The 18,427-nt window shown below is 47.5% G+C and overlaps 1 protein-coding gene across 5 annotated transcripts in view; it reads right to left on the bottom strand.

Moving 5' to 3' along the window:
* The window catches only part of Sgms1 (sphingomyelin synthase 1), a 237,797-nt gene extending 229,627 nt beyond the window's left edge, over positions 1-8,170 (bottom strand). For 2 of the 5 annotated variants that reach the window (XM_055613847.1, XM_055613848.1), the window contains exon 1: positions 5,854-6,280. The gene's annotated coding sequence lies outside the window, so the exon portion shown is untranslated. Of the gene's footprint in view, positions 1-5,853; positions 6,454-6,575; positions 6,866-7,899 lie in introns of those variants that run through there. The other 3 variants (XM_055613842.1, XM_055613840.1, XM_055613841.1) reach the window with 3 other exon arrangements.
* Positions 8,171-18,427: the final 10,257 nt, after the last annotated feature.

Raw genomic sequence — 18,427 nt, 5'->3', positions numbered from 1 at the left:
TCAACCAATATTTAAAAAAAAAAAATAACAATTTTTAAAATCCAGATGCAACATCCATTACTGTGAGGTTCATCACCAGGCCCTGACTGTCCCCAATAAAAATGTTACTTATACTGGTTTTCACCTTCCTCTTCTCTCTTCCCTACTCGAATGCCACCCAAGTCAAATGAAAGCTCAAGAGCAAGCTCATTTCTTTCTTCCCATAACTCCCCTGAACCTCTAGCACTTAACCCTAACTATCTACCATCTGTCACAGAGATTTCTCTAATTGCTTCTTGTATATTAGTTGTATATTCCTCCCCACTCAACTGTAAAATTCCTTGGAAGTATCCACACTTGCTGGGTAAGTAGGCAGAGGCCCGGGCTCCCATATGTAGCTCTGAAGTACTGCACACATAACTGGCTGTCTTCTTCACTTTGCTTTCCTGACACTTCTTTGTCATAAATCCTTAGAAGCGGGTGAACGTCTCAAGTTTACTACGTAAAGGCTCAGCACTGACTGAGCAAGGGCTCCGTTTCCAGCTCTGCGCTCTGCTTCCACAGCCTCACAAGGCTCAGCACTAACTGAGCGAGGGCTCCGTTTCCAGCTCTGCGCTCCGCTTCCACAGCCTCACAGAGCAGGCCTCCTTACCCAGGCTTGAGGAAGGAGGGGCTTGGGGCAGTAAGAGAGGGAGAGGGAACAAATCGATCAAAGTCACTCAAGTCCGGCAAATGAAGAGACTGTTAAAGACCTGTCTATGCCCGTAAGGTGGGAATAAGGTTCCTCTCATGGCTTACCACGTAATGTCCGCCACAGGCATGTGCAATGGAAGGCCTGAGCCTCAGCTGGAGGAGCTATTAGAAAGTGTTTTAAAACTTTGGGTGGCAGGCAACAGCTGAACGAAGTAGGCCACCAGGCGGTCCTTGGGGTATCTTGTCCCTGAACCCTTCCTGGTGGCTCTCTGCTTCCTGCATGCTGTGATAGGATCTCCTCCATGAGGCCCAGCAACCACAGACTAAATGGGTAGGGAGCATGAGTGCAATTATGTCTCTGCTCTTAAGTTTCTCTTGGGTGTTTGGTCTCAACAGAAAAGCAAGTGTGTAATACAGCATCCAAACTCAAACTCTGCCCAAACATATGACATTTATTTTTTTTAAAAAGGTCCCATATAAGCTGGAAGTGTAGCCCAGTAGGACAGTGTGTGTTTAGCATGTATAAGGCACTGAATTCAAATTCCAGAGCCAACAATGAGGAAAAAGTGTTACCATAATAGAGAAAATTGTAACCTTTACCTAAAAGTTATTTCTTTAAAGATGGGAAGACAATGACCATGGTAAAAATTGCAGTATCAAAACAGAAATGATGTCACTTCTCTCTACGAGACTGTAACCCAAGTAATGCCAATCACATTTCCTAGACTTTATTGAGAATTTCAGAAGCATTCCAAAATGTATACGGAAGAGCAAAGTTCTAATGAAGAAATAAGGGTTTGGCACAGAAACAGAAGAAGATTGGTACAGAACTAAGAACAACATACCAGCCCTGGGAGGCATCTCAAAATTAGTAGGCTGAGGTTAAGGGGAGCAGGGTTTGGTCTGGGGTAGTGACTACATTCTGCTGAGGAATCACACTGACGTTTGTCCATGTCCCAACATGAACATCACACTACTAAATCACACAAAAAGGACTGCCTAGAAGGTCTACAGTCTATGTCTTGTGTCACAGTTAAAAAGAAGATTTTTTTAAAGTATTGTATCATATTGTTTTTAATTCAGTATGTTTAGTGAAAGGAACCAGACACAAAAAAGTACCATACAGCATGGATATTTATATAAAATTCTAGAAATGCGAGCTATCACGATCATACAAGTCTGGGTACAACAGGAAGGTCTGACTACAAAATAGGCCCAAAAAAGTTTGGGGGTACCAGAAATGTTCACCCTCTTCACTGTGGCAGTTTCAAGATAGCTAAATTGTCAATAGTAAAGAACACGTTTTAAATTGATTTCTTAACATAAATTACAACTCTTGATAAACTGACAAACTCTCGTGTATATGAAAATATGCTATACAATCAAAAAAGCCTCACCAAAACTATGAAAGAAGGTACTGTTTAAACAATGGTTTAAGAAAACTGTCTCGCAAAATAAAAGGGGGAAAAGAAACACAAATGTGGGGGGTGAAACGAGAATAAGAGGAGAGGAACAGTAGATAAAATGGACAGCTGGCCCAAGAAACAGTATAACAACTAAATAACACAAGGTACGCCTCCAATTCACTAAGATCCCATAAATCCATATTAAAACAATGAGAGCTCATTAGTTAGCCACAAAGCACTGGCAAATTATAGAGCTGGTTAATGTCCAACACTAATAAGGATGCAGGGTATCATCCCTGAAACCAGCTTGGACATGCACAGCAGCTCAGCAGCTCTGGGAATAATTCAACATGTGCTGGTACTCTGCTCCCCGACCACCCAGAGCACCATCCTGGATGTAGTTTCCTGGAGCACTGGCTCTCCAACTTTCCCTTGCATCACAATCTATAGGCTTGGCACTTTAAGCACAGATGAGTGGCTTCTAACTCCAGGCTTTCTGATTCAGGAGGTCTAGGGTCTACACTGCTGGCAGGGAACATGTTTCCAAAACTACTACTCCTAGGAACCTTTCACAAAGGTCAGTAAGGTAATGCAGTCAGCATTTCATTCAGGTTTGGTAACCCTATGGTAACAGGGTAGAAATGAGTTATACATCTATAGCTCACAGACATACAAATATACATGTATGAATGTGTTTATGCATGACTGCACAAACACACACACACACACACACACACACACACACGATAATACATGTATCAGACCAGCCCTACAGACACCTCAGTATACAGGACAAGTCCATACTAACACCAAACTACCTAATAAAACATTGACAGAAATTCTGTCAACTCTCATAAAACGTTGGAATGTTTCCAAGATAAATGTTTTGGGGGAGGTTGAAGTGCTTTCCTTCTGCAGGGCTCCAGATGGAACCCAGGACCCTAAGCATGCTGAGTAAGCACTCTGCCACGGACCCATAGCCTCAGCACCATTTATGCAAACGGAAGACAACACATCAAGGAACACGGCATCTTTAACAGAAAGAAATCCATACAACCCCAATCCCCTCCCCCCCCACACACACATTCTCACCCAATGCAAGAGAAAAGACTCCTCCTGTAGCAGAGGGAATGGAGGGGAACGGTGACAACAGCAAGGGAGAAGGGCCTTTGTACAGTGGGAGGATCTGATGCCAAGAACTGACCATGTCTAAGCAGGGGGGAAAATAACCTAAGTTCTAAATTCTCTCACCTGCATTGACCTAAAATAGCTGCCTTATGTAGCTGGCTGCTGAGAGCAGAAGAAATGCTCTCTCAAATGTGCATGAGGTACTTTAAACTTCTAGAATGCAACATTCCATTGAGGTCTAGCTCTCCCTTGAAAAGAAACTGGGATTCTCCTTGGCTTTTGACTAAGGGAATATGTATCTACCTGCATCTGTCTCCCTTCTCTGCCTCAACAATCGCATGTCTACATCTGTGTGGTGTGTCTATATATTGAGGTAAGACTCTGAGGAGGATAAAGCATTCTAGCAAACACAACCACTCCTGTTCAACAGCCATCCAACTCGGTTTTACCAAAACCAAAAGTTACAGCCACAGCTACAAAACCAAGCCATCTTCAGGGCCACAAGACCTGTCCTTTCTTCCCCTTCATTTATTCCCTGCCCCTCACACCAAGCTGAACTGATCCAAACAACTGATTTTTTGGTTTGGGTACCCCAATAAAGGTGACAAACTTTGCAGCCCAGTTCTTGGAACATAGGAGCATGGGAAACAACGAAGAAGCATTTATATTCTTTTTTTTTTCCTTGCATTTATATTCTTGACGAAGAGTATGAACTCACAAGCCCAAATCTTTTGACAACCATGCATACCAAGAAAGTTCTTTAAAAAAAAAAAAAAAAAGTGCTACCAACCCAAACAGGCAAAGACAGGACACTGGCCACCATGTTTTCTCAGAACTTATCACTGGATGACAAAGTTAGAGAACCTACAGTTTCCCTGAAATGCTTTGCAGGGAACGATGTTTGATCAATCGAAGAACATATAATGTGTGCCAGGAGCACATTTTAGCAAAAACAGCTAAATCTAGCATACGAGTTTTTAAGCGCCAGCCCAAAAAGAATGCCCTTTATTCTAACTAACTAAAACAAGTACCTGCCACAAGTCGAAAATGAAAATGTGAACAAAACAAGTATTGTTATAAAACAGAAATACAAGTATTAATATAAAACTGATGTTTTTGGTCAACAAGAGGCAACTGCATCTTAGGAAAACAGACAAAGGTCTTTAAGTGCCCAACATACCCAGCATACATTGTGCATTTTTTATTCTAAAATTGTTGATAGGAAAGAATCCCATTTACAGATGTAAAAACCTGATGAGGAGTGCGGTAAATATTAGTGCTCTTCTGTTATGAAAAATGTTTTTAAATATGAATAGGTATTTACTGAGCTACACACAGGTCAGGCATTATGCAAGACCCCCAGAGTTCTCTGATGAGTAAGATACTTTAAACAAACATGTGCCTTTAATAGTTTAATATCTTGAATTAGTAGATTTTTTTTTAAGTTACCTGGTATTTGAAGTAATTCAATGACAGTGACAAGAGGCAGAAAAATATCTATTTTACTAACAATAAAAAATATCTGATCTCTGAAGCAGAAACAGAAGGGGAGCTCTCACTCAGCAGAATAACTACCTGAATTGAACGGTAGTGAGTAGCCACCTCCGGCTACCCAGCAGGTCTGTGACTCAGACTTTAAATGTGTTGTACAGTTTAAGACGAGCATTAAGGAAACCCAAAGGACCAGGGCATCCGAAGAAAACAGGATGCGAGACAAGGAAAGAGACTTGGTGCACATAAGAAGGCCGATCCTGGAGCTTCCCCAAATGCAGGCACCGCCAGCAGCGGGCTCAGGCTCTGCACCTTGCTTGCCTGCTTGCTTGGCCAAGGCAAGGCTTCAGAGCTGGAAACCTGCCACCTGCTGAATCACCAAACATCCCTGGGCTTCCCTAAAAACACTGACCACATAAGCACCCAACCCTAGCTGGCTTCTTCCTTCAACACTGGCACCCAACCCCGGCTGGCTTCTTCCTCGGACTCCTAACACTGGCTAATGAAACCCCTGGACCTCCTCTCCCCTGCCTCACAGACCCAAGCTACCTCCCCAGCCCAAGGCGACTTCCACCTGGATCCTACCTAATCAATCTCACCCCTTTCTGTTCCCTCAGCCCCGACCCCTGCTGATGTTCACTCCCCAGTGCCCAAAGGCGTGGAGAGTTGACCATACACCAAAACAGTCGTTCACCACTTCCACAACCAGTAGCCAACTAGAAACATCCCCAAACCAAGGAAGGTAGATTTCGGGAAAGCTAGGACAGAAGGCAGGTCTCAGAACACAGAAAATAAACTTCCCGTCAGAAACGAGCCTTCTATTTTATAAGTGTGTAACGCGGAACTCCGTCCTGTCTGAAGGTGAAATGAGACATCCGAGAAGCACCTGCCCAGATTCTCTCAGCACCCCAGGTCCACAACATCCTTCACCCCAACTGCTACTCCTGACAGCCAAAAAGAGATCAAGTGTTAACCAGAATCCGTTAGCTGAACCAGGGCACCGGAGGAAGACAGCCGGAGTGTGGGATAAAACCTGGGCAGAGGCAGCCACTGCTACTGCTGATGTGCCCTTGACAAGTCGCCTGCGATCAGACAGACCTCTCATTCTCCGGGCGAACAGAGTCCAGAGCTACACGGATACCCCTGCAGGCCTTACCCTTTAACACCCCCACGCAGCGGGGACCCGCGGGGGTCTCTGGGCAGCCGCAAGCCAGGGGCTGTTACGCCGTCTCGGGAGCAGGTGTTCGCTCCTCCGGGAAGGGGGTCCCACCTGTTAGGCCGTTAGGGGTCATCGAGGGGCCGTGCTGAAGGGAATCCCAAAGCCACGGGCGCCTGGCCCGCTGCGATCAGGCCGGGAGGCACCAACTGTCACTCTGACGCCCAGGTTGTGGGGGCGGGGCTGCGATTTGGGGGTCCACCCCGAAGCACTACGGGACCTCTGGCTGGGCTGCCACCTGAATGGTCTTCAGTTCCGGGCCGCCCGGCCCAGCCACCGTCCGCCCGTCCCCAACGTGACACCAGGCAGTCTTCCAGCGTGCACGCAGCACCTCGGAAAGGTGCCCACTGACGCCTCCGCCTTCCTCCCCGCCCAAGTTGGCGGGGGAGCCCCGCCGGCGGCCCGCCCCCTCGGAGCCGGGATAGCGGCCGCCAGAGCGCTCCCCCGCGCCCACCCCCACGAGCGGCCGCGGCGGGGTGGGGGGAGGCGCCCGCCAGGTACGCGCGACCGCGCGCCGGGTGCGCTCACGCCCCCTCGCCCGGGCTGCCCGCCCGCCCGCCCGCCGTCCACCCAGGTCAGGCCGTGCCCGCGAGACCTGGGTCAGACCCAGCCGCTCGCGACCCGGAGGCCGGCCCTCCCTCCGCCCCCGCCCCGCGACTCACTCGCACGCCGGTCGCGGCAGCCGCCGGAATTCTCTCCGCGCGCCGAGCCCCCCGCCGCGGAACGAGATCCGGGGGCAGCGCGGCGGCGTGCGGGCTCCGCACCCGACCCCGCTCTCCCGCCCTCCTGCCAGGCTCCCGGGACCGGCAGCCCGCCCGGAACCCGCTCGCCCAGCTCCCCGTCCAGCCGGCAGCCCGCCGCCGCTGCCCGGGCCGCTGCCGAGCTGGCGAGGAGGCTTCTGACTTGGAGCCTCGGGCTGCCGAGCATGCCCAGTCCGCGGCGGAGCCGGGTCGGCTTCCCGCGCGGCGCCGGTCCGTTCCTCCGGGTGTTCCCGGCGGCCGGGGGAGGGGGGGCGGGGACCGCGGACGCTCGGCCGGGGACCCAGCCGAGCCCCGCAGGACGGCGCGCTGTGGGGTGCGCTGGAGGCGGGGGCTGGCCTTTCCGTCGCGAGCGACGGGGACTGGAGATGCGGGCCCTTCCCCCCAGCGAGGAGAGGGGCCCCGGGGATGGGTTCCGTCCTCCGGGAGCAGAAGCCCAGTTAGGGGCCAGCCCGAGAGTTGTGCGGCTTGGAGCCGGCCAGAGAGCCGGGGACGCAGGCTCGGCCTTCGGGAAACTACCATCGGGGACCGAGGTTGGCGAACCACACGGGTGTTTTCTTCCCCCACCGAGCCCAAGAGCTGCGACCCTAGTGACTGCCTCGTGATTGATCACTCAACACGGATGAGCCTCGAAACTCTAAGAGACATTTCCCGAAGCGCTCGGATCCTCACGCTCCCCATCTCCCCCGAAAAGCCTAACGCCCGCCGGCCTCCCAGATCACGCAGCGCCGGGCGGCAGCTCGGAGGCCCGGGAGTTCTGGGGGGGGGGGGGGGACGCCCCGGCCCGGCCGGGCCCCCCCCCCCGCCGCCTCGGGGCTGCGGCGAAAACCTGGAGCGCGCCGCACCCGGGCCGGAGCACCGCGCATGCCCAGTGGCCGCTCCGGGTGCGGGGCGCCCGCAGATCCGCTCCAGCTCGCGCCGAGGAGACCCGCGCCCGGGCGGGTGGCGATCGCGCGGCCGGGACGGCGGCCCTCCGTGGCGCCCGGCCTTCCGGGCCCGCACGCTCGTCCCTCCGGGGCACGGGTCGCCCTGGACGCGCTACCTGCAGGGTCTGGTCTCGGGGAGGAGGAGGAACCGGGAACGGCCGTGCCAGCGTGCCACGTGACTGTCCGCCGCGCTCCGGGGCAGCCATCTTCAGCCCTGCCCGGCCGCCGGCGGGGAGCGGCCCGGGGTCCGGCGGACACTCAGCCCAGCCGCCCCCCCACCAGGCCCGGGCCCCCGCCCTCACCTGCCTCCGCCTGGCTACCGCGAGGGGTGCGGCTGCGCCCGCCCTCGATCCCCGGAGCCAGGACCTCGAGGCTGAGAACGGGAGGGCAGCTCCCCGGGAGCTGACGGCTTCTGCTTTTCCCCAGGGGCGGAAGTTGGGGAGAGGAGTTCCCGTTCTTAAGGCGCCGGCATCGCTCCTCCTGCTGCTTCCCTGTGCTGACCCTTTCCCGGCGGCGGAGGATGGAGGTGGCGGAAGATGTCGGGACAGCTGTCGCTCTCTTCCACGCTTTTCCCCTGCTGCTGGTCAGCTTGGATGGTGATGGAGTTAGTCACTACTTGGGGCCCCTGAAACCTCCGGGCCCGTAATCTCATCAAGAGCTGATTAGAACGGCACATTCAGACCACACCTACGGAATCAGAAACGCTACTGGTGGGGCCCTTCCCGAAATCTGGTTCACACGCTCTCAAGGTGAATCTAGTGGCCGCTTTTCCTAAGCCCTAGAAGCCCGTTTTCATGTAAAACTGTAAACAGTATGCTCTGTCCCCCAAACACGATGAAAAAAAATCAGATTCAAAATGCGATTCTCACGGGCCCTTAAGATCTTGTCTGTTTCTCTGGCCTCTTCTTCACCCTAGGACACTACGCTTCCGCACTCTTCAGGGAATTAAGAAAGGGTGCACTTGACAACTGACACGCAGCAGTAAGTGTCACCCAAGAACAAGGGAGTGGCTGAGAACATAGTAGCCCCACTGGGTATTTTCATCAGTTTGCACCGAAAAGGTAAAAGGAAGATTCGCTGTCTTGTGCCCTATGCGCTGGACAGCCGCTGGCCGTTTGCACAGCTACCCTGCACCTGCTGTTACCAAGGTCAAAACAAGCGCTGTTGTATGATAGGTCAAGGAATATTAGACTTTAAAAATTGCCCCTACGCACACTTGCAGAGATTACTTAAAGTCTGCAGAACAAAGAGTTACCGGTGTGTCACAGTCAATACAGGGTTTTTCTTTTTCCACTTCGAAATGTTTGTAGAAAAAAGATAATAAAAAAAACAATTTTCTATGTGAAATTTTAGGATGATAACATGAAAAGAGCGAGTTATGAAAGGATTTTATACTCCAAATTTCACTCCAGTTTTTAAAAATTATTCTTGGAAAAAGCACACACAAATGCATTCTACATAACATGGCTCTAATTAAAGGAGGGGGCTCTGAAGAGACCACGGCATTCGAAGTAAATTTTGAATGGTGTGGTCCCGAGAGACAGAGTTGTCAGCCTTTTAAATTAAATTTAGTTGTGGTCTTCAAGTCACTCGTTGTACATACGTGTGTGTGTGTGTGTGTGTGTGTGTGTGTGTGTGTGTGTGTGTATGAAATGTTCCCTTCCTAGTCCACTGAATGGTGAAGAACTTTTAACAGGCTGCAGATGTAGCTGAGCAGTTAGGAGTACTTGCTGTTCTTGAAGAGGAACCCAGTCAGTTCCCAGCACCCACATAGCCACTGACAACCGTCTGAAACGCCCAGCAAGCCATCTGTTGCCCTCTTCTGGCTGCAGAGAGCACCAAGCATGCAAGAGGTGCACATGCATGCAGGCAGGCTGGCAAAGAATCATATACATAAATAATCAATCTCTCTAATAAATAAAAGAATTCTAACAGTCATTAAAAAAAATAGGTTTCTTAGGTGTAAGCACTAGCTTCCATGTTGTTGGAACAGCTAATAAAAACTCATCACCTCTAAGTCAGAGTCTATCATGCCAACATAATACCCAGAACAAATACTGGGACATACAGTTCACTCACCACAGTGACAACTTCGAAGTTGGTCCTTTCTGAAGACTAATAATCTAAGTTTAAAAAAAAAAAGGCAGTTTTATCCCTGACCTCTAAGTAGCAGCCACCACTTGCTAGACGGCAGACAAACTTCACACCACGCTCTGGGATCAGGGAGTCCCTCGGAGTGTAGCCATGGAAATGTGGCTCTGTGGAAGAATCCAGAGCCACACAGCCCGGGTAGCAATGGCGAGGCTTCACAGCCTCCTCAGCCCTTTAAATACGTCTGGCCAGCCTGTAAAGACAATGCTGTCCATGACAAGGCTGCTTCCAAGTATCTGCCCTAAGGAGCAGACCTGTGAATAATCTGCCCACAGAATTCATTCCTATGCCCCTGCCTAAGATTCCTGGCTTCACCAGGAATTGTTTGGCTTCTTCTATTAGTCAACAAAAACTGGAATTTTTTTTAGCCATACTTGGGTAGATGAAGAATGCAGCCCAATTTCTCCTTGTGCACAAAACATCTTTTCCTACATGTTAAATGCCATATGATGGATGTGTATTATCTCTGATCTTTGGGATGCCTAGCAAATGAGTTGGTGCCAAATAGCCCTTAATATAAATACTTGCTGAACCATAACTTACTATTTTCTGTTTTTTTTCCTCTGTTCTGCAGTTTAGTATAAAAAGAATGAATGCAAGTAAATGGAAGTACCTTTATTATGTTATCCCTTTTTCATTTAGCAACTTTTTCAGTCTCACGTGTACATTTTTTAAAATATTTATTTATTTTATGTAGATGAGTATTCTATCTGTATATACACCTGCATGCCAGAAGAGGGCATCAGATCACATTATAGATGGTTATGAGCCACTATGTGGTTGCTGGGAATTGAACTCAGGACCTTAGGAAGAGCACCCAGTGCTCTTAACCTCTTAGCCATGTCTCCAGCCCTCACTTGTATATTTTAAGGGGAGTTTCAAATTAGACATTCATGACTGACTGGTGTCATAATTTGAATGAGAGAATGGCCCCCATGGGCTCTTACATTTGAACTGGGCCTCAATGAAACTGTTTGGGAAGAATTAGGAGGCGTGACCTTTGCAGAGAAAGTATGTCACTGGGGTAAGCTCATGCTATTTCCAGTTAATGGTGCCCCCCTTTCCCCCCTCCCCGCTTCAGTAAGCTCTCACCTACTGCCCAGGCACCAAGACTGCCTGCTTGCTGCCATGCTCTTCCTACTACGTTTGTAGGCTCCAGCCCTTTCATTGTAAGCCCCCAATTAAATGCTTTTCTTTTTTAAGCTGTCCGTGGTCATGGTGTTCTGTCATGGCACGAGAAAAGTGACTAAGACGCTTCAGTAACAAGGGTCAGATGACTAGATGGCATACAGAGTACTGCCCAGGATGGTGGGTATGGTGTCCCTGTCAAAACCGCCACCCAGCTCCTGGCCCTTTAAGCAATCGGTCTGTCATTCCAGGCAGGTTTAATTCTTGCCTCTTAAAATGAGAAGGCTGTAATCCACCCCCGCCCTGTTTCCCAAGGCAATCATGAAAATTAATTAGATCTTTAATATATAAATATATGTCTATAAAACATTATAGACAATTAGAGGTGACCATAATAAAAACATGGAATATTGTTCAATTTGTTGTGACTATTTTATTGAGCAGTCAGTCAGCTTTCTTCTAGGACAAGCACTAGAGCAGTCCTGGAGCTAGACAAAATGATGGATACATACTGTCTTCTCCAACTAGCACTTACAAGGGCGGGGGGATTTCATGGTGCCACAACCCGAATTTTGTAGTTCCAGGACAAACTCTTCAGATCTAGGCCATGCTGCAGTGAGAACTGTAGCAGTTGAGGGCTGGCACTTTTTCTACACTTTCCCTGTAAGAGGTTGAAGGAGCGTATTACATTTCTTTCACCATGGTTTGTACATTGCCTCCCTTCATTTGACACCTTGAAGAATAAGGTAACAACAGTTCTGGGATAATTTGATAGAACAGTGGCTAAATCCTGGGCACATCCGTCTAGACCAAGGCTCCATAGCCTTAGCTCTATGGGCATGTGGACCAAATGACACTCTGTTGTAAGGAGCTGCTCTATCCATCACAGGACATTTAGCAGCATCCATGGCCTCACCCAACTACATGCTGATAATAGCTCTGCTTGCTGTAATACAGCCAAAAACACACAAGACATTGCTACCTGTCCTCTGAGAAGGTGGGGTAGGGGTTTAACCCACACTGAAAACCCTATTTTGACAAGGGGCAAAACAAAATAAGTGAATCAGAAGAAGCTGGGATCTTAAACTGATCATCACCCTTGTTTGGAATCACCCAGCACATATCCACATTCGCCCAGCCAATGATTGCCCAAGCTGTACCAGACAAAGCACAAGACCAAGTATCGCGTGTGTGCAGGAATGTTCCAGTTCTCCGCTGAAGGCCCACACGTCACCCTCACCCCAATAGCTACCCTCGGTATGCTACATACTCATACTAACATTGCATTGCTTATTTCAAAGTCAAATAAAATTCAGTGTCCTGTGTGTTTAACTGCTTGATCTGGAAGCCATACAGACATAAAATTTTATCACCATCCTAAGTTGTGAGTTCATGAACTCATATCGTGACTTCATTAAAAAGTTAATGCAGAGAGTGAACCAGATATGATGGCACTGGTCTCCAATCCAGGCATCTGGGGGCGTGGGGTAGTCTTATGTACATAACAAGATCACTCCTCCCAAAAGTTATTGCAAACCCCTTGTTTGTTTGTTTGTTTGTTTGTTTGGTTGGTTGGTTGGTTGGTTGGTTGGTTGGTTGGTTTTTCGAGACAGGTTTTCTCTGTGTAGCCATGGCTGTCCTGAACTCACTTTGTAGACCAGGCTGACCTCAAACTAATGGAGATCCGCCTGCCTCTGCCTCCTCAATTGCTAGGATTATAGGCATGTGCCACCAATCCTGGCACTTTTTTTAAGAAATAGGGGATAGAGAGTGCTGGAGAGGTGGCTCAGCAGTAAAAAGCACTGGTTGCTCTTCCAGGGAACCCTGGTTCCACTCCCAGCATCTTGTGGCAACTCACAGCCATTTATAACTCCAATTCCAGAGTATATGATACCTTCTTCTAGTTTCTGTGGGTACCAGGCATGCGTGTTTTGCCCTGACATACATGCAGGCAAAACATACATATACATAATGAATTGTTTTTTTTTAATGTGGGTAGAATGAGTATAACAAGTAGATTCAAGGATGATGAATTTTCTTTAGAAAATAGTTGTACTCCTTATGAAAGTCACGGAAAACAATCTGGTTTACCTAGCATACCTTGTGGTTAGAACCCTCACACTAGCATACAGCTGGGGAAACGCCTAGCACAAAGCCTTCCAGTGCTAGGAGGTGAACTCAGAGCCCCAGAAAAGCACTCTTACTTCATCTGCAGTTGCAAAACACATTGTAAAACTCTGAATGATGAAGAAGCAAAAGTGTGCCTATACGCTTTCATGCAGCCTCTGTCTGACCCTCTTCCACACGGTTTCACCTGTGGAAACTTTGAGGAGAACTCGGAAAAATACTCCTCATGCCAAAAACGAAAATGGTAACATAGTTTTTAAAAAGATGCTGAGACGGGTGAGACGGCTGAGAGGTTAAGCTCTTGCTTAGGACCTGGGTTCAATTCCAAGTGTCAACATGGTGGCTCCAGTTCCAAGGGATTCTACATTCTCTTCTGCCCTCCATAGGCAACAGGCACCCATGTGGAACGCATACATGCACGCGGGCAAACACTCATATACATAAACATCTTAAAGAAAATCAGGATGTTTTCCACAAAACACATAGACTAGATCATGACAGTACTGCAGAAGTGCAAATTAATCAGGGTTACTAAAAATAGTTCCATTTCACACACAGTGGGGTCTGGGGCTAATAATCTTACAAAACGTCAGAATGTGAAACGTCTTGGGTAACTGTTTAAAACATTAGCCCCTATGAGCAGTGTTGTAGATGGGAGATACCAAGGTACAGAGGAAGAGATCAGATGGTAGACTCAGCATCAGCCCTAAGAATACCTGAAATGTATCACCTCCCTCGTCACCATTCGGGGAGCCATACCCACAAAAGCCTTGAGAGGGCGGGTCAGGGAATGATTTTGTCAGGTCAAAAGCTGGGAAGCATGGCCTTTTCCCTCCATAAAGTCTTTTTTCCCGTCTTTGTCAGTGCCTCTAATTTTTAAAGACTGGTTTTAAGACAGTGTCTGTTCTTGCCACACGAGTAAGAATGTGTGTCACCCCTGCCTTCTTGCCGGCTTCTGTTTCACTTCAACTTGTTGATGGAGTGTGAAGAAAGAGGCACCCTGAGCATCAACCCTGGGAAACCTGACAGTGCCTGTTGGAACACGGTGGTGTTGCTCTCTTCTGCAGCTGGGTAAAATAGCTTTGGAGTGATGGGGAGATACCCTAGCCTAACACGGGCTCAAGAAATAGCAAAACATGGAAAAGAGATTTCTATCTCCTTGACTCATTTTCATGGCTTTGATTCTAGCTAGTTTTGTTGTTGTTGGTTGGTTGGGTTTTGTTGTGTTGTTTTTGCTTTGTTCTGTTTTGAGATGGGGTCTCATATAGCCAAGGCTAACCCTCATGTTGCTATGTAGTCAGAGATGACCTTGACTCCTGATCCTCCTGCCTTCCCCTCCTGTGTGCTGAGATTACAGGCTTTTGCTACCACCTTACCTGGCTCATTTGCCTGATTTCTGCCTCTTAGAGAACCTACTGCCTGGTGGGAAAACAGACTTTAATCAAATAAGCATTTCAGTGAATATCTACACCATCTCCTCCCTGGAGCTCTATATTTAAGCGGTGTGGAGCAGAACCCAGACAGTATTTTTTTTTTTGGGGGGGGGGTGTAAATTCCATAGCTAATTTCAGCAGGCGGGCTGGGCTGTATTCATGTATTGAAATTTAATAACCCACTGTGAGATAGTAACAGGGTGGAATTTAATCTAACTATATTTGGAGAAGGGCCTCTGGGTTATGACAGAGATTTGTGGCCACACAAACTGTGACCTCAGAAACTTTATGTGGGCATTCTGGAGTATTGTGTTTTTATCTTAAAGCAACAGTGATAAGTCACCAAAGGACAGTGACACTGTAATATTTGCTATGGATGTTGCCAGCTTCTACTTGGTTCCTTTCTGATCTCTGGCTTTTGTTACAGTCTTCTTTATCTGGATCTATCATGATTCTTGAGTTGGAGGCTTCTTCGCATCCAGGTTTGGAATATATAGGACAGAGAGACAAACCTAGGACCCCACTGCCTTTGACCCTGGGGTTCCAAATTTCCTGAAAATTCCCTGCCTTCGTTTTCACCTTTCAGGATCTTCAAGAGTTTGTTTTATTCATAATGTCCGGGGGCAGGGGGAGGGGAGGTTAGTTGTGCTTCCCGGCAACTTTGGGAGAAAGATGACTACAGCTTCCTAAAACTAAAGGTCAGGTTAGAGTTTTTAAAAGGCATTCTGGGAACTGGAGAGATGGCAGTTAAGAGTGCTTACTGTCTTGCAAAGGATCAGGGTTCAGTTTCTAACACTCACATGATGGCTCACAACCACCTGTAACTCCAGTTTCAGAGGACCCAATGTTCTCTTCTGATGTCCTCCAGCACGTGCATATGCATAGTTTACATACATGTACTCAGGAACACACATGAACACATAACATAAATGATTTGTTTTTAAAGGCATTCCAAAAAAGAAACAAACAAACAAACAAACAAACAAACAAAACAAGGAAAAGGAAAGTTTAGGGGGAAATAAAAGCTACTGCAAAGCAGGACCTGTGCTCCCAGGACTCAGGATGCTGAGGCAGGGGGATTGAGAGCTTGAAGACACTGTTGTAGTGAGAATTTTGGTTTCTTAAAAAGCCCAGTTATATCATGTGGATATATTCTTGTTTTAATCCCAGTGTGGGGCTGATTCAAACTGTTCACAGCTGCTAACTATGATTTATCTCCCGCTCTAGGAGGCCCATTTTTGCCAGCTAAAACTAGTTTCTGGTAAGTGTGTAACATTTGGAATTCTGAGAATTCTTGGAATTCTGGGAATATAAACGATAGGGACCCCGAGAGGCTTCGTTACTGGTGTTGGCTGTTTGCTGTTGGTTATGGTTTGTTGCGATTTGTCAAGTGGTGGTGAGCAAGGAGAGCAAAGAGACAGGAAGAAGAAATTGAATACCCTGAAGGCGATGACCAACCCTGCCCCAATGAACTCAATACCCCTAATCAGCAGGAAGTAGTCTAAAGACATCTAAGCCTTCTTTCCCCTCTCACCCTCTTTCTTGTCCACCTCGTGCTGGAGGGTTTTAAGGAATTGTGGTGGAAAAGGGTGGTAAATATAGAAACCCAATAAAGTAGCCAAAAAAACCCTGGCTACATAGTGTGAGCTAGACACCAAGATTTTTCAACAGCGCAAACGTGGCTATATCGGTGGTACAGAGAAGGGAATGTTGTGTGGTGGGGCATGGTCTCATTTCCCATGTTCTCCTCACATTCTCATACAGCATTTGCATGGAGCTGGCATCTACTGCCCCAGTGGAGACACAGGAGAAAACAGGCTTCCTGGGGCATTGCAAGTGATTAAGGAGCACCAATGCCCGCCATATAATACTGTTCCTATCTAAAGCTTTTAAACATTCCCGTCAGGAAAACAAAATTATTCCTGACAGCACCTCACTCTTAGTCATGCCTCCTAACATTAAGCAAGACATGGCTCATGTTTTAACATGAGCAGAACTTTAGCGATGGCTTACGATCCTTCTTCTTCGGTTACCAACTACTGTGGTTTAACGAGGGTTTGATTATGTCTCCTGCAATTTCAAGGCTAGTCCTAGCAATCAGGTACTGGTAAGTTGTATCTTGAGTCACTCCCAAGGGCCCATTTATAAATGGCAGGACACCCACCTTGATGCTAATGGGAAGTCAGTACCCTCCAAAGGTGAGGCCAAGTAGGAGGTTGTAAGCTATTATTAGGGACGTGTCCTCAAAGGAGACTATGAGACTGCAGTCTTCCCTTCTGGCCTTGCTTTTTGGCTGCCCTGAGGCAGGCAGAGTCCTCTACCATGCATTACTGTCATCCTGAGCTAACTGTCCACAGTCCTAAGTGCCATGGGGCCAACCAAACTCTGAAACTGTGAGCCAACATAAACATTTCTTCTAAAATTGATTAGCTCAGAGATTTGTCTTAGAGTAACACAAAGATAACTACTATAGGAATTAAAGAGATTAGAAACAAGCTGTCAGTGATGCTTAATGGTGGGGCATTGGGAAATTATTAGGATTGGGTAAGATGGTTAGCATGGAGCCACCATGGTCAAGTATGGGTGGCTGTAGACAAAGGAGAGAGACTAGAGGAGACACGGATATAAGCATAGCATCTCTTACCATGTAATGTCCTACATTCTTCAGAACTCTGCAGCTAAAGACCATCAGCAAATGTGGCTCCTTTGGCCTGGACTTACAGAACTATGAACAAAGGTAAATCTTTTTGTTCTATAGCTCATCTGGTTTATGGTATTATGTTACTGACAATAGCACATGGATTGATCCATCTAACACAGAAATAAAGTCACATGTCAAGGTTTAAATAGCTACAAAGCAGGGGCTAACTACTCTGGCTGTGCATTTATATGCCCAAACTAAACATAGAAAGTATTTATGTTAAAAGTCGACTCCAGAATTCTCACTTTATTCATGCAAGAAAGCGCAGGTTTGGATATGTGCTTTCTAGAGAGTTATTAGCGTTCACTGGCTACCTAAAATGGAATCACTGCACTTAAAAGGAAATTGTCAGAGGCCACGGGGTTGTTGCCAAACCTATAAAGCTACACACATTTAAAGGCCACGGCCTTGGCTGCTGCTTTTCATCATTTGAGGACTTGTAAAATCAAAAGGTCCAGGCTGCGTCCCAGAGCAGTAAGTCAAAGTTAGGGGGAAGGGAAGAATGTAGACACCAAGTCTAGAATCTTTGTAGCTGAGGTTTCAAAGTGTGGCTTTAAGTGGCTAACCCGACTATTACAAGTGCCTCAGCGGGTGTTTATACTTTGGAGTCTTATGAAAACAGTTCTACCAAGCTTCTTTGATTAGAAGCTGGTTGCTTAGTGCTGATTTTATATATATATATATATATATATATATATATATATATATGAATATATATATACATAATTTTTATTTTTTATATTAATTACAGGTTATTTACTTTGTATACCAGCTGTAGCCCCCTCCCTCACTCCCTCCCAATCCCTCCTTTTCCTCCCTCATCTCCTCCCTGCCCCTCCCTAAGTCCTCTGATAGGGGAGGTCCTCCTCCCCTTTGATCTGACCCTAGTTTATCAGTCTCATCAGGACTGGCTGCCATGTCCTCTTCTGTGGTCTGGCAAGGCTGTTCCTCCCTTGGGGAGGGGGGTCAAAGAGCCAGCCACTGAGTTTATGTCAGAGACCTCAGAGCTACTGTTCCATGGGTGAGGAGTCTTTTCCACAGCCTCCTTGAGAAGCACACTCATCTTGGCATTGGCCTAAATTGCATCTTTGGCAGGGAATTTCAAGGCTATTGTGTACTGCACCTTGTGCAAGAGAAGAGTGGAACTTTCTATCATATGACAGAGGCTGTAATGAATGGAATGTGGCCTCCTTTTAAATAAACATCTATTGCTGTATGCATGATCCTGACTGATGAACTTGCTAGCTGCTCCTCATCTCTAGTGCTCGCTATACAGAGCACTAAAATTAC

This window comes from Psammomys obesus, unplaced genomic scaffold (genome assembly GCF_907164565.1).
Source record: "Psammomys obesus unplaced genomic scaffold, mPsaObe1.curated_primary_1811, whole genome shotgun sequence".
NCBI lineage: Eukaryota > Metazoa > Chordata > Mammalia > Rodentia > Muridae > Psammomys > Psammomys obesus.
Note: the sequence above shows the minus strand (reverse complement) of the source record. Positions and strands in the feature narration are given on the sequence as shown.